At 36.4% G+C, this 15,000-nt stretch overlaps 1 protein-coding gene across 2 annotated transcripts in view; it reads right to left on the bottom strand.

Moving 5' to 3' along the window:
* Positions 1–11,184, bottom strand: part of LOC144958494 (innexin unc-9-like) — a 29,312-nt gene extending 18,128 nt beyond the window's left edge. Inside the window, exon 1 of one of the 2 annotated variants that reach the window (XM_078890482.1) lies at positions 10,624–11,184. The gene's annotated coding sequence lies outside the window, so the exon portion shown is untranslated. The remainder of the gene's footprint in view (positions 1–10,623) is intronic. The other variant, XM_078890484.1, reaches the window with a different exon arrangement.
* Between the last annotated feature and the right edge of the window lie 3,816 nt (positions 11,185–15,000).

Genomic DNA, 15,000 nt, shown 5'->3' with positions numbered 1-15,000 from the left:
ATATGTTTACATTCCATAACGATTCATTCACCTATCATCCAATCACTCAGTGTTGTGAACACATTTTGTAACTATTGTAAATCTTACGATATTTTATTGTTTTGTATTTCAGACATCACTGTTAAACACTCTTCAATGCCTAATTACAATTGTTGAACAACCATTGAACAAGAGAGAGGTCCCAGCCACGAACTGAGTTGGTAGATATATCCTTCATTATTCTCTTTTACATGAGTTGGGCATCACATAGTAACTATAGACATCGTGATTTGTTTTGCATAGTGATTTGTTTTAAATGCATTTTTGGCATATTACTGTTACCGAAAACCACTTATATATTATGTTCTGAAAAGTGAGTTTTTAAAAAATAAATAATAATAAAAGGAGTCTACTAGCCGTCGTGTTATATTTAGTGATAGATAACTTGGGATTATGTTGGCATCCTATTATTGTTATCACACTCTAGTATATTAGCGTCATTGCGAATAATTGTACACAAACTAACGACGAGTCACACACATTGGTGATACATTTTTCGTAGTAACATAGTTTAGAGTACACGCGATTGACACATTGTTATTGACACAAGTCATAATAACTCCGCATTGTATTGACACATTGCTTTATAAGATATAACGATAAAAGGCATCAAATTCAACATACATAATAAGTTGAAATAAGAGAGAGAGATTTCTAAAAATAGAACAGTTCATTCCAGTAAGTGTAAATAAATAAAACAGTCAGTAACAGTATCCTGTCAATATAATATATATAAAATATCGTAACTAATTTATTACAACATGGAAGCATATAAAAGATACTTAAGTCTCGCAAAGGACTTAGAAATACCCCAGGAAAGAATATTGTCATGGTGCGAAGAGAAAGTTAAAGAAGAAAAAGAACATGAAGAAAGAATTCGTAAAGAAGAAAAAGAACACGAAGAAAGAATTCGTAGAGAAGAAAAAGAACACGAAGAAAGAATTCGTAGAAAAGAAAATGAAGAAAGAATACGTAGAGAAGAACGAGAAGAAAGAGTCCAAGAAAGGGAACTAAAAAGACAAATAGCTTTAGCAGAAGAAGTAACCAAAAGGACCCAAATGATGCTAGAAATTGATAAAACAAAAACCGGTCATGAAAGAAAACATAATAATAGTGATGAATTTTTCGTGAAACTTCCACGCATGCCAACATACGATGAACGCTCAGACTGTTTAGAATCCTTCTTACACCGATTCGAAGTTCAGGCTAAAGGTTATCGTTGGCCAGAAAGCAAATGGGCCACAGCCTTGATTAACTGCTTATCTGGAGAACCGCTAAAAGTTTTCTATACCTTAACAACTGAAGATGCAGATGATTATGGTAAAATTAAAGACGCTCTACTAAAAAGATTTAGATTAACAGAAGATGGTTACCAGGAAAGGTTTCACACTGCAAAACCGGAAAGTGGAGAAGACTTTAATACATTCGTGAACCGAATTACTCAATTTCTAAATCGGTGGCTTGAGTTGGCAAACGTAAAACAAGACGACTTTGCAGGCCTTTACTATCTCATGCTGAAGAATCGAATCTATCAAGCTTGCAACCCAGATTTAGTCGCATTCTTTAAAGAGAGAAAGCCAGAAAACTTGGACAAATTAAAAATCTACGCAGAAAACTTTAACAGCGCACATCCATTGACACCCCTTAGCAGAACATTGAAGGAACCATACTACGCTGCTGCTGCTCAGAGTCCATGTACACCTAAAGTTCAATACTCAAATAGAACGAGCCGATCAATCACTCGGAACACGCAAGTGAAACAGGATGACCATAGTAACAAACCATGGAACAAACAGTTCAATAGAGACCATAGCCGACCCTATCAAAACAAAACAAGAAATAGCACTGACAATAATACTGAGTATAAGAAAACCAACAAACCTATAATTAAATGTCAATATTGTGGAATGAAAGGCCACACAGCAGACAAATGTTACAAAATCGTGGGATATCCTAAAGAAACTGCAAATGCATCACTCCAAACAAGTGTAAACAATCAGACACGAGTAATGTCAGGAGAAAATATAAATGTGTATTGCGTGAAAGGTATGTCACTTTTAACACAAACTCACAAATCAGGATCGCTATTTTTTTGTGAAGGCAAAGCTAATGGAACTGATTGCAAAATATTGAGAGACACAGGATGCAGTACAGTAGGAATAAAAGCATCTTTGATCAATGACGAAGACAAAACTGGAAAAACGGTACAATGCATCACATTCAGTGGCACAGTCGAAACCTTTGAAACAGCTAACGTGTACATAGAAACCCCATACTATACAGGAATAGTGGAATGCTGTATACTTCCCAACCCCGTCGCTGATGTTATTGTTGGCAATATAAAAGGTCTTAAAGACAACCCAACAGATGTAAAAGAATGGTCATTAACCCAAGAAACAGCTTGTCTAGCAGAAACAAGAAAGATGACTAACACAACAGAGAAGCCAATGACTATTTCTCTTGAACCACAACAATTTGACAGGAACACGTTCATTGAAGAACAGAAAAAGGACCCGACTTTAACTTCATATTTCAATATCGCAAACAAAGAGACGAAATCAAAAGTTGAATACATCATTGAAAAAGATATTCTGTTCAGGTTACATAGGAAAAGAAACAAAATAGCTAAACAACTGGTCACGCCGAGTATTTACAGAAACAAAATCCTTGGAATAGCGCACGATTCAATAACTTCTGGACATCTTGGGAGCTCTTCCACATTGAAGAGAATATCCGAGAATTTCACATGGCCTGGAATTACTAAAGACGTCCGAGAATATGTGAAATCTTGTGACACATGCCAAAGAAGAGTCGCAAAAGGCAGAATACCGAGATTGCCATTAGAGACAACCCCAGTTATTGAAAAAGTTTTTCAAAAAGTTGCAATTGACATTATAGGCCCTTTAACAAAATCAGATAGAAACCATACACACATACTAACACTAGTCGATTACGCAACCAGGTGGCCAGAAGCGATAGCATTGAAATCAACTACATCGGATCACATAGCTGAAGCATTGATGACAATTTTTACTAGAATAGGCATACCAAATGAGATACTGTCGGACAATGGACCCCAATTTACATCACATATGATGCATGAAACCATGAAACTCATGGGAATCCAACACTCATTCACAACTCCCTACCACCCCCAAGCAAATGGTCTTTGTGAAAGATTTAATGGCACTCTAAAGAATATGTTAAGAAAAGTGTCAGCAGAAAAACCAGATGATTGGGACAGATACTTACCAGCAATCCTATTTGCATATAGAGAAATACCCCAAGAATCTACAGGCTACTCCCCATTTGAGTTGATGTATGGACGATCACCTCGCGGCCCGATCAATATAGTAGCCGACATTTGTAAAGGGAATGAGGAGGGCAATAGCGAAATTATGTTTGCTTACGAATATGTAAGAAACCTGAAAGACAGAATAGAGGACACGTGTAAGCTAGCACAGGAATCCGTCACTAAAAAAGCAGAGAAATACAAGGAATACTCCGATCGAAAAAACAAGTCAAGAAAATTTGAGATTGGTGACAAAGTACTAATACTCTTACCCAATGACTCGAGTAAACTTTTAGCTACATGGAAAGGACCATTCAAAATAACAGCAGTAAAATCTAATGTTAATTACGAGATTAAAATTAACAACACAACAAAGACATTCCATGCAAATACGCTAAAAAAGTATTTTGATAGAGACACAGTGTCGCAACCTATGTTTACTAATATCGAAGCTTCAAATGCAGGATTAATCATACCGTTGGTCATGGGACACAGACACCCGAGACAGAAAACAAACAAAAATCGCACAATTGCAACCACCTAAGACAAAAAAAGAAGTACGCAAAGTACTTGGGCTCCTAAATTTTTACAGGAAATACATTTACAACTTCGCGCACATCGCGACACCGCTAACAAATCTGACAAAGAATGGGTCACCGAACAAAATTGTTTGGACAGAAGTGTGTCAGAATAGCTTTAACCAATTAAAGGCATTACTCTGTTCAGAACCAATTCTTAAATTACCCGACATGTCAAAAGAATTTGTTGTGAGAACTGACGCGTCTGATAAGGGCATCGCAGGTGTACTATTACAGGAACATGAGGGAACTCTAATGCCTTGCTTATATGCAAGCAGAAAATTATTGGACAGAGAATCACGATACTCTGTAATAGAGCGTGAAGGACTGGCCATCGTCTTTGCTTTAAAGACATTCAGTAGATATCTACTGCTAAAAGAGTTTGTGGTCGAAACGGACCATAAACCACTCACGTACATAAGAAATAACAAAATGAATAATAGTAGAGTACTAAGGTGGAGTCTATTTTTGCAAAATTACCCTTTCAGTATCTCTCACATACCAGGCTGTGAAAATATTCACGCCGACCTACTTTCTCGATTAGTATAAACACGTGAGAAGGGTATAACTTAACCTCCCATGCATACTGTTAGTTACCTCGCAAATTATGCCAAATCAGAACGCACAAATTCGATAATTTTATTTGTAAACATGATGACCCAACTTAATGTAACATTGAGTATTGTTTGGATATATATACCACACCCATTCATAATTTGGGAAATCTTCTCTTTATCTATCATTGTTATGAATTTTCACTCATTTATGATTAATAATTGAAATGTCAATATTCCATTTACATTTTCATTCATTTCATTCAGTAAATTACCTTCATATCATCGACTTAAATCATGCTTCATTGCCATCACTATTGTTTATCACAATGATTTGTAATCACATTGCCATCATGTTGTTCATCACAATGATTTGTAATCACAATCTTTCATTGTTATTGTCACCCATTCATATACCTACGTTAATATAAACATTTCCATGTCTAGTTAATAAATAATTTAATTGTAGCACAAATCATAACAATGGATTAATGCTAGAGTATCATGATAGTAAATTTACTTCCGTTTGTAAAATCTATCTTTCCCATAATGGTTAAAGAGTATATTTTAAACGTGGGTGGGGGGTGTCACAGTAAAGATTGTTCACAATTATCTTATTAAATTTTATTTTATTAAGAACTGAATTCATCTCACTCCAGTTATATTTCGGTAGGCTTAGATAAACTTTACCTTCTAATATTAGATCGTCTTTCCTTTTATAGCCTTCCCTCGAATTAATTTCTAATTAGTGAATACTTTTCGTTCTACATTCTGTCACGTAGCCACTTATTATAAAAGCTGATAGGTCTAACATTTGACACTCACTTTCTCTCCACAATCTATGCCGGACGGCCAGTCACTCTATTCCTATATATATATATTGTAAGATTTTTATCTTTTGGGACTTTGTAGATATTATATCTACACCATTAAGACGCCGGAGCTTTTAACTTTGATTGTATAATCTTCAAGGATCAAACCCAAGCCCGCTGTACTACACTATAACCTCTTACCAATTGCCTGGAAGTGGAATTTTACGAGTCCAATCCTGTTATCAGAGGAATAGATCATCCAAGCCCATCAACTGCCTGGAAACGTAAACTTACGAACCTGAGATATTATCATAAGTTACGTAAAATATTCATATCTCTATTTGTAACTGCCACGATCACTGTTTATCTCTTTTAATTAAATTTCATCATTATTTTTATTTCATTGTAAACAAATCGTTAATTGTTTTTCATTTATAGTAACTAGTAAATTCTGGGGCCTCATTCTACATATATCTTTATGCATAGTCGAGTAGCTCTTTACTCACTTGAGACCATGACACCTATTGCCGTTTAGGACAACTTGGTCACATTTACTTTTACCAAGGTTCCATGAGTTGAGAGGCGTTTAACTTTTTAACCTAAAATTAACAATAGTTTCGTTGCGATAATCGGATTAATTCTCATTTGTTGATTGTTTCCTGTGACAGATTAAAGAAGATTAACCCTCTCCTTATACAACCCATAGGAAAATCGTCACGTTCGTTACGCTGCAACCGATAATTTTCTCATTCTCATTTCTCTTGTACATCACAAAATGTAAAGACATGCTTTGATTACATCTATAAATACGAAACACTGTGTTGTAGACATCATTTTGCTGAACAACATTCTGTATAGAATGCACTTGTTACTTTTTTGTTTGATTAGGAAAGGTCTATTTTTGTGTCGGGTGGTGGATGTGAATTATCTGGGGGAAATTCTAAAAATAGCTGGTAAGGAGAGAGTTAAGACTAGATTATTGATTGGTTGGGTGATTGATTAATTGATCTATCCATTGATTGGATTTGCCGGACTGTATTATAAGATCCGTGAACTCTTGCTTGTACGATACACGTTCCTGTCGTGTTCGGCTATGTGGTCTAGTGGTATGACACTCGCTTTCGGATCGGAAGGTCCTGGGTTCGAGCCTCGCTCGGCGCATAGTTGAGTCTTTGAAAAAGACTCTTTACTCATATTTTCTCACCGTACTCAGTTGAAAAATGAGTGCCTGGCCGTTTACAGCGTTGTCTCTGTCCGAAAAAAAAATGTTACATCTCATAATAGGTGTCATGTCCCGTCCTAAATGTTAAATGTGGCTGTTGGCTAGGGTTCCTTTGTAAAGCGGTTTGAGCACATTTAGTGGATATTGCGCTATATAAATAGCTCAATTTGAAGCTCAATTTACCGTGTTCAAGGTATGTATTGTTTGATGCAAGCAAAGGTTCACAGCGAAAAACGCGTACCCTTGTAAGTTCTTCTCGTCTTCAATGTGTGTGTTGTTTGATGCAAGCGTGTGTTCAATGTATGTGTTGTTTGATGCAAGCGTGTGTTCAATGTATGTGTTGTTTGATGCAAGCGTGTGTTCAATGGATGTGTTGTTTGATGCAAGCGAAGGTTCACAGCGTAAAACGCGTACCCTTGTAAGTTCCTCTCGTGATCAATGTATGTCTTGTTTGATGCAAGCGATTGCTCACAAAGTAAAACGCGTACCCTTGTAAGTTCCTCTCGTTTTCAATGTATGTGTTGTTTGATGCAAGCGATGGTTCACAGCGAAAAAAGCGTATCCTTGTAATTGGATTCAATAGTCTGATGTCACGCCCCCCGGCAACGGCGGCCATCATTACTTTTTATTCTTCATACTGGCTAGAACTTTTCATATGCCTTGTGACCAGAATGTGTAAAAGTCAAAACATGATCTAATTTAGTTTTTTTCCCCCTCTGGATACGCTTTTATGCTCTGCGGGGAAATATTTCATACGGGCGTCCGCCATTGTTCCGATAGTTGAGAGTCAGTGTTACTAAGTTACCATGCGTCATTAGGAAGGAAGTGACGTTACGACTGTTGAAGAGTATTTCCTCTCGTGTTCAATGTATGTGTTGTTTGATGCAAGCGAAAGTTCACAGCGTGTTCAATGTTTGTGTTGTTTGATGCAAGCGATTGTTCACAAACTAAAACGCGTACCTACCCTTATGAAGAATATAAATAAAATAATATAATATAATTCCCTTCATTCATCCCATAGGGGAAATTTGTCTCTAGAGTCTATTCCAAGGGAAGACTGGAATAACCCAGGCGTCAATCGCAGTGCAGCTAGGCGAGGTGACTTGCTCAAGGTCATACAGAGCATCGGCGGGTGATCGTATCGTACGGACCACCGTTATACTTTTTTTTATTGAGCTTTATATAGCGCAATATCCACTAAATGTGCTCAACGCGCTTTACAAGGGGTCCCTGGCCAACAGCAACATTCAACATGTAAGACGGGACATGACGCCTGTTAGGCGATATTACATTTTTTTTAGATAACGCTGTTAACGGCCAGGTACCCATTTTACACCTGAGTACGGTGAGAGAAAGTGAGTAAAGAGCCTTTTCCAAAGATTCAACTATGCGCCGAGCGCGAGGCTCGAACCCAGGTCCTTCCGATCCGAAAGTGAGTGTCACCACTAGACCACACAGCCGTACTTCCGAATGGCAATGTTGTGAGCTTCTTAGCCAAGCACATACTATCTATAAGTATATGACTTATCAACGTATTTATGATATCATTTCGTATCAAAATATATTTATAGCTGCTATTTTTTTTAAATCTAAGAATAATAGTGACACTTCACAATATATTTGCTATTGTGCGGCTATGTGGTCTTGTGGTACGACACTCGCTTTCCGATCGGAAGGTCCTGGGTTCGAGCCTCTCTCGGCGCATATTTAAGTCCTTGGAAAAGGTTCTTTACTAATATTATCTCATCGTACTTAGGTGTAAAATTGATACCTGGTCGTCAACAGCGTTGTCTCTGTCAAATAATATTTTAATATCGCCTAAAAGACGTCATGTCCCGTCCTATTGTTAAGTGTTGCCGTTGACTAGGGACCACTTGCTCAATTTGATTAATTTTTTATAAATTATTCCCTATAGTGTGACTATGTAGTGTAATGGTATGACCGGACGGCCCAGAGTTCGAGTCCCCCGCTCGAGAGGCGTATGGTCGAGTCATTGGAAAAGGCTCTTTACTCCCATTTTCTCACCGAACTCAGGTGTAAAATGCCAGACATATTGCAGGTTGAATGCTGGAGAGATTGATGTGTGCAACTCATTGAAAGGAAAATCAATATTTGATATGTGATATGCAATGTTTGTTACATGCACGAATGTATTGAAACATTATTCAATGCTTTTTACATGCACGAATGTATTGAAATATTATTCAATGTTTTTTACATGCATGAATGTATTGAAATATTATTCAATGCTTTTTACATGCACGAATGTATTGAAACATTATTCAATGCTTTTTACATGCATGAATGTATTGAAATATTCTCATAAATCAAGAAATGTGATATGTTTTTGTTAGTCTATTCTCTCTATAATTGTGTATGTGTGTGTGTGTGTGTGTGCGTGCTTGTGTGCGTGTGAATATATATATATATATATATATATATATATATATATATGTATATATATATATATATATACAGATGAATCATCTTTAGTGTTTCATTCATCCTGTTTTGTTGATAAAGGGGAAACCCGAAACGTTCATTTGACCTGTGATTCTTAATTAAATTGAAGCTTACATTCAATTTCACTTTATTATTTATTTCTTGGTTAAGAAGCTGTGATAATTCTACAAATGTCTTTCCGTAATTATATAAGCAGTGTTTGGCCAATAATGTGAGAAGTTACACCATCTGTTTGGAAAAATAATATGACAGATCTATATAAAGCCAGGAATATGCTCTTTCTATAACGACGGTACATAATTTACAATGCCAGAAGAAATCACATATATATATATAAATATATATATATATATATATATATATATATATATATATATATATATATATACATAAACATTAGATTTATTTCAAAATATCTCCTTCAATTAACCCTGATTTAAATTCTATGGACTACACTATATATATAATATATATATATATATATATATATATATATATATATATATATATATATATATATATATATATATACATATATATTTTTTTAATTTTTCAAAAGATCATTCCTTTTGCGCCACGACATCATAAGGTATCGTCGCCTAGACATTCCACGAAGGAATATAGATAACTCATTAAACAAGATGTCTGGTGTCAACAGGAATCAACCATGTTGTCACAGTTAGCAAATTGGCGGTTAATAATCTATATACATAAATATTCGATTTATCTCCAAATATCAGTGACCTTCAATGTGCCCTGACTTGAATCCAATGGACTACAGCATTTGGCCATTGATGTGTTCATAACGGTGATACATGGCACAATGTTTTACACACAAACAGAGTTGAAACAGCCAATTCAAAAATCATGGGATCGACACACTACCAAAGACTTTCGAAAATCGAGTTAGTCTTCAAAAAAATTCTAAGGAACTGTCGGAAACAAATAAATGAGGGGAATTTTTTTTTAAAATTTCGTCCAAAATCTTCAATATGGTATTTGTGTAATGTGTATTATATCAAAACAATTGTGGAACAAAACGTTTTTCAATGTATTTTCTTGTAAAATCGAGTATACATAATTATGTCATCAAATGGATTTGATTGAGGTCAAGTTTCAGACTTGAATAATTCTGAATCTGGCGGCGGCGGGCCTCTAAACTTTTCCAATTTTTCTTTATACCGACATATATATATATATATATATATATATATATATATATATATAATATATATATATGAGTATTGGTGGGTACTTGTAGGTACGAGAGTGCTCGATAACGTTGGTTAGAGCTAATAGACAATATAAATGGAGTCACTCGCTTATTTATGGCCGATAAACATGTTTCTGTGGTCTCCACATCGTGGAATCATTTGTTTCGCCATAAATAAGTGAGTTACTCCATTTATATATATTTATGTATGTATATATATATATATATATATATATATATATATATATATATACATTATCATATAGAATACTACATATACGTATGCAGACATCATCTTCATATCATTCTTATAATATACCATTACATTATAGCGTATTGTTCGTTTGTATATATAATAGTCAATATGATTTGTAATTTATGTATATATATATATATATATATATATATATATATATATAATATATATATATATATATAAAGGTTACTTACCTCATCTAACTACAATATATACAACAAAATCACATTCCCCATGATGTAATGAATTCTAAAAAGTAGCCTACAAGTCACAATCAGACACAACTCGCGTCATTAATTAGGTGTAGTGCATCAGATAATGATAAAACAAAATGCAAAATAAATAAATCCAAAACAATTACAAAATTGCGCAAACTTCGAATTCCGCAATATGAAATAATAATAGAATATAATATCGATATATATCTAAAAAAAACAATATTTCAATTCTCAGCCACAACACCACAATGAAAACACTCCTCAAAAGTGTCTTTAACTGAATTCTAAAATTGAATGCATTCTAAACACAACATAACATGTTCATAAAGGCAGACACAGTGTGTTTAATTCATCTACACGGCATTCAAATATAAGAAATAAATATTATTTTTAATTTCCCTCAAAGACATAATATACCAAGTCTATATACTATTATAAATATTTCAATGACTCCCAGGCCATATCGCTTCTGCCACATCACAAATCATGCGTGACGCTCGAGTGTTCTAATGGCGCGTCACACATGACCGATCTTAAAAGACACTCATGAATGGTAACAGGGCAGTATCTCTACATCCAACAATTACTGTCGATAAAGGAATTAAAACCGTAACGAAACAATATGTAGATAATACTGCCTTTCTGGGAAAGAGAAGAAACATTCTAGTTTTCGCTATGGTCAGAAAAATGTAACTTGAGCTTTTATATAGCGCAATATCCACTAAACGTGCTCAATATTACAAATTTTTGGGACAGAGACAACGCTGTTAACGGCCAGGTACTCATTTTACACCTGAGTACGGTGAGAGAATGTGAGTAAAGAGCCTTCTCCAAGGACTCAACTATGCGCTGAGCGAGGCTCAAACCCAGGACCTTCCGATCCGAAAGCGAGTGTCATACCACTAGACCACATAGCCGCACAATCGATTTAGACGATGACCAATCAAATTTTTGGTCTAAATAGTCATTCATTCACTCACTCACTCACTCAATCCCATGACCGGATGGTCATCGGGGGGACTTGCGTGAAGCAGAAGTTACAGTCTTCCTCCATGCCTGCCTATTGCTAGCCCTATGTAGCAGCTCCGGAACCGACATCTCTGTCCATTCTTTTATAATATTGTCCAGCCACATCTTCCTTTGGCGCCCTCTTCTTCTGTGCTGGCCTTCGACTGTGCCCTGTAGGACTGGATGAGACAATTAGGTGATCTCAAACTGTCTTGTAGGACTGTCATGCTCAGACTATCGTGTCGAGTATCGTGTCCAAACCAGGACAGTTTTCTGCGCTTCACAGTCACTAGATGAGGTTCTTGTGGGCAAAGAATCCCAAACCATTGATAGAATCCTAGGTTTTGACACTTCTATGACAATTTAGCTAGTTGCGGCTATGTGGTCTTGTATGACACTCGCTTTCGGATCGGAAGGTCCCTGGGTTCGAGCCTCGCGCTCGGCGCATAGTTGAGTCCTTGGAAAAGGCTCTTTACTCACATTCTCTCACCGTACTCAGGTGTAAAATGAGTACCTGGCCGTTAACAGCGTTGTCTCTGTCCGAAAAATTGTAATATCGCCTAACAGGCGTCATGTCCTGTCCTACATGTTAAATGTGGCTGTTGGCCAGGGACCTCTTGTAATGCGCTTTGAGCACATTTAGTGGATATTGCGCTATATAAAAGCTCAAAAGCTCAATCTAGATTGGTTGATATTTGAAAAAAAAATCTTGTCAGACCAAAGGAAACAAAACTATTGGTCGGTTTTGTTTTGTTTTGTTTGGGTTTTGTTGGGTTTTTGTTTGTTTTGTGGGTAATTTTTGGTCAGAGAAAGGCAGAATAGTATTTGGCTTAATTAGTCCCAGCGGGGTCCCGATAGCTCAGTTGGTAGAGCACTCTCTTCAAACGCAAAGGGACTAAGATCAAACCCGGGTGCAGTCGAGATTTTTTCTGATTCCCCCTGTCCACCCAGTAGTGAATGGGTAGCTAAGTCTGTTAAATTTGCTTATAGGGAATGAGATTAGCGGAAGAGTAGCATCCCTTGATTGGACGTCACCCATAGTCTGTGACGTCAACGGCGGAAAAATTATTAAAGAGAGAACGTCATGTTGGTTGTGGGCATGCGTCTCTCGTCCTCGCTGACCCGCGAGGACGAGAGACGCATGCGCATAACCAACATGACGTTCTCTCTCTATAAATAACTTTTCCGCCGGTGACGTCACAGACTATGGGTGACGTCCAATCAAGGGACGCTACTCATCTGCTAATTTCATTCCCTATAAACTATAATATAAATGAAATCAACCTCTTTCTGATCATTGTCATTGTTCCAATACTGTCAGATGGGTGACCAGTTATCACACGATTTTCTCCATCATATGTGACCCCTCGTATCAAAACGGTATTATGTCGGGATGACTAAGATGCTGAAAATGGAATTTGTGGCCAAAAATATCAGTCTTGTCGTGAGTTTGTATGTTTTAGTGAAAAGAATGAATATCGTATCTTAGAATTCTAAACAGCAATAATTCAAATTTTTGACCAGTTTAGATTTAATTTGGCTTTTTAGTGTCTGGTTCATCCCGACATAATACCGTTTTGGGAGGATGGGTCATATATTATAAACGTTTGAAATTACAAATAGTTCTCGGTGTTGGTTCTATTGATCAACCGGTAGAACAGTGAGTATTGTACTAAGACACATACCATCTATAGTAAATCCTGTGTGGTTCGATTTGTCAACTAAACACTGCCATTGTTTACAGTATGACGACTGTCCGAGGGGCGTGGTTATCTAATAATAATAATAATAATAATAATAATAATAATAATAATAATAATAATAATAATAATAATAATAATAATAATAATAATAATAATAATAATAATATAAATAACAATAATAATAATAATAATAATAATAATAATAAGAAGAAGAAGAAGAAGAAGAAGAAGAAGAAGAAGAAGAAGAAGAAGAAGAAGAAGAAGAAGAAGAAGAAGAAGAATAAAGTGTTCCTTTATAGCGCTAAAGACCGAAGCCTCAAAGCGCTTTACTTATCAAACCATAAACACACTCATACCGAGTCAAACAGACACACACAACAGTCGCACATACTAACTATGCAAGTTTTACTAAATGAAATTGACATTCAACAAAATGGAATTTTAACAAAAATAAAACGTATAATTTACTCATCAATAAGAAAATTTTCTGGAAAAGATGAATCTTTAGATTTTTCTTTACATTTTCTACGCTGCCCGAGAGCCTTACTGACAAAGGAAGCGAGTTCCAAATGATAGGTCCTGCTTTATAAACAGATCTATCGCCGAAATTTGTAAGCCGTGTTTTTTTGGCACTTTTAGTAGCTGGATCTCCGATGATCTAAGCTGGCGAATCGGGGAGTAGGGGACCACAAGTTCTTGAATGTATCTCGGAGATCGGAATTTGGTGCGTTGAAAGAAAAAAGATCAATTTTGTATTCGATTCTGGCTCGAACGGGCAGCCAGTGTAGTGTTCTGAGCATCGTTTTTTTTTTTCGAAGTGTCTATCTATGTGTCGGTCCTATTCAGGCCTTGGGACCCACCAGCCATCTCCAATTTTTTTTTTGCTGTCAGCTACTTTTACGGTGTTAAATTTTTTTTTAAAAATAAGGAGCAGGCACCGGTGTAAGATAAAGAACTGAACAAGAGTGTAAGAAAGGTTTTTAATTCAGAAAAGTGAGTGGAGCAGGCACTTGTTTTAATGTTGGTAACAACAAGAGATGAAGTGAGTAGAAAAGTGCCAGAAGACAAGAGAGAATAAAAATATTTTCGCGGCAGTGATGGGGGTTTGAACCCGCGACCTTATTGGTACGACAACTCCGCCTGTCCGGTGAGAGCGTGACTCTACCGTATGAGCTATCCACGAACCCAAAATAATTCGTATCAAACTCAGGTCATTCATTACTAGAGCCCTCTCTCACCGACTACTGGGAGACCGCGGGTCCAACACACAAACATCGCGAAGTTAGTTGGCCAGCAATTAAGCTTAATAGCAAATATTCTCAGCTCAAACATATAAGAAAGGTGCCAGATAAAGCAAGAAAGAAAAATACAAGAAAAAAAAACCCCACGGGCATTGAACCTGAGACCTTCTGATTACTGGTCTGCAAGAAAGAAAAATACAAGAAAAAAAAAAGACACCCCAAAAATTCAGTCGGCCTCGTCGGGGGATCGAACCTCAGACCTTCTGATTACCGGTCTGACCAGTACTTCGACCGATTTTTTTTTCTTGTATTTTTCTTTCTTGCAGACCGGTAATCAGAAGGTCTCAGGTTCGATCCCCCGTCGAGGTTGACTGATGTTTTAGGATAGTTTATTTTTCATG

The sequence above is a fragment of the Berghia stephanieae genome, chromosome 13 (assembly GCF_034508935.2).
Source record: "Berghia stephanieae isolate SIO BIC M18660-M18661 chromosome 13, UCSD_Bste_1.3, whole genome shotgun sequence".
NCBI lineage: Eukaryota > Metazoa > Mollusca > Gastropoda > Nudibranchia > Aeolidiidae > Berghia > Berghia stephanieae.
This window is presented reverse-complemented; position numbering and strand designations above follow the sequence as displayed.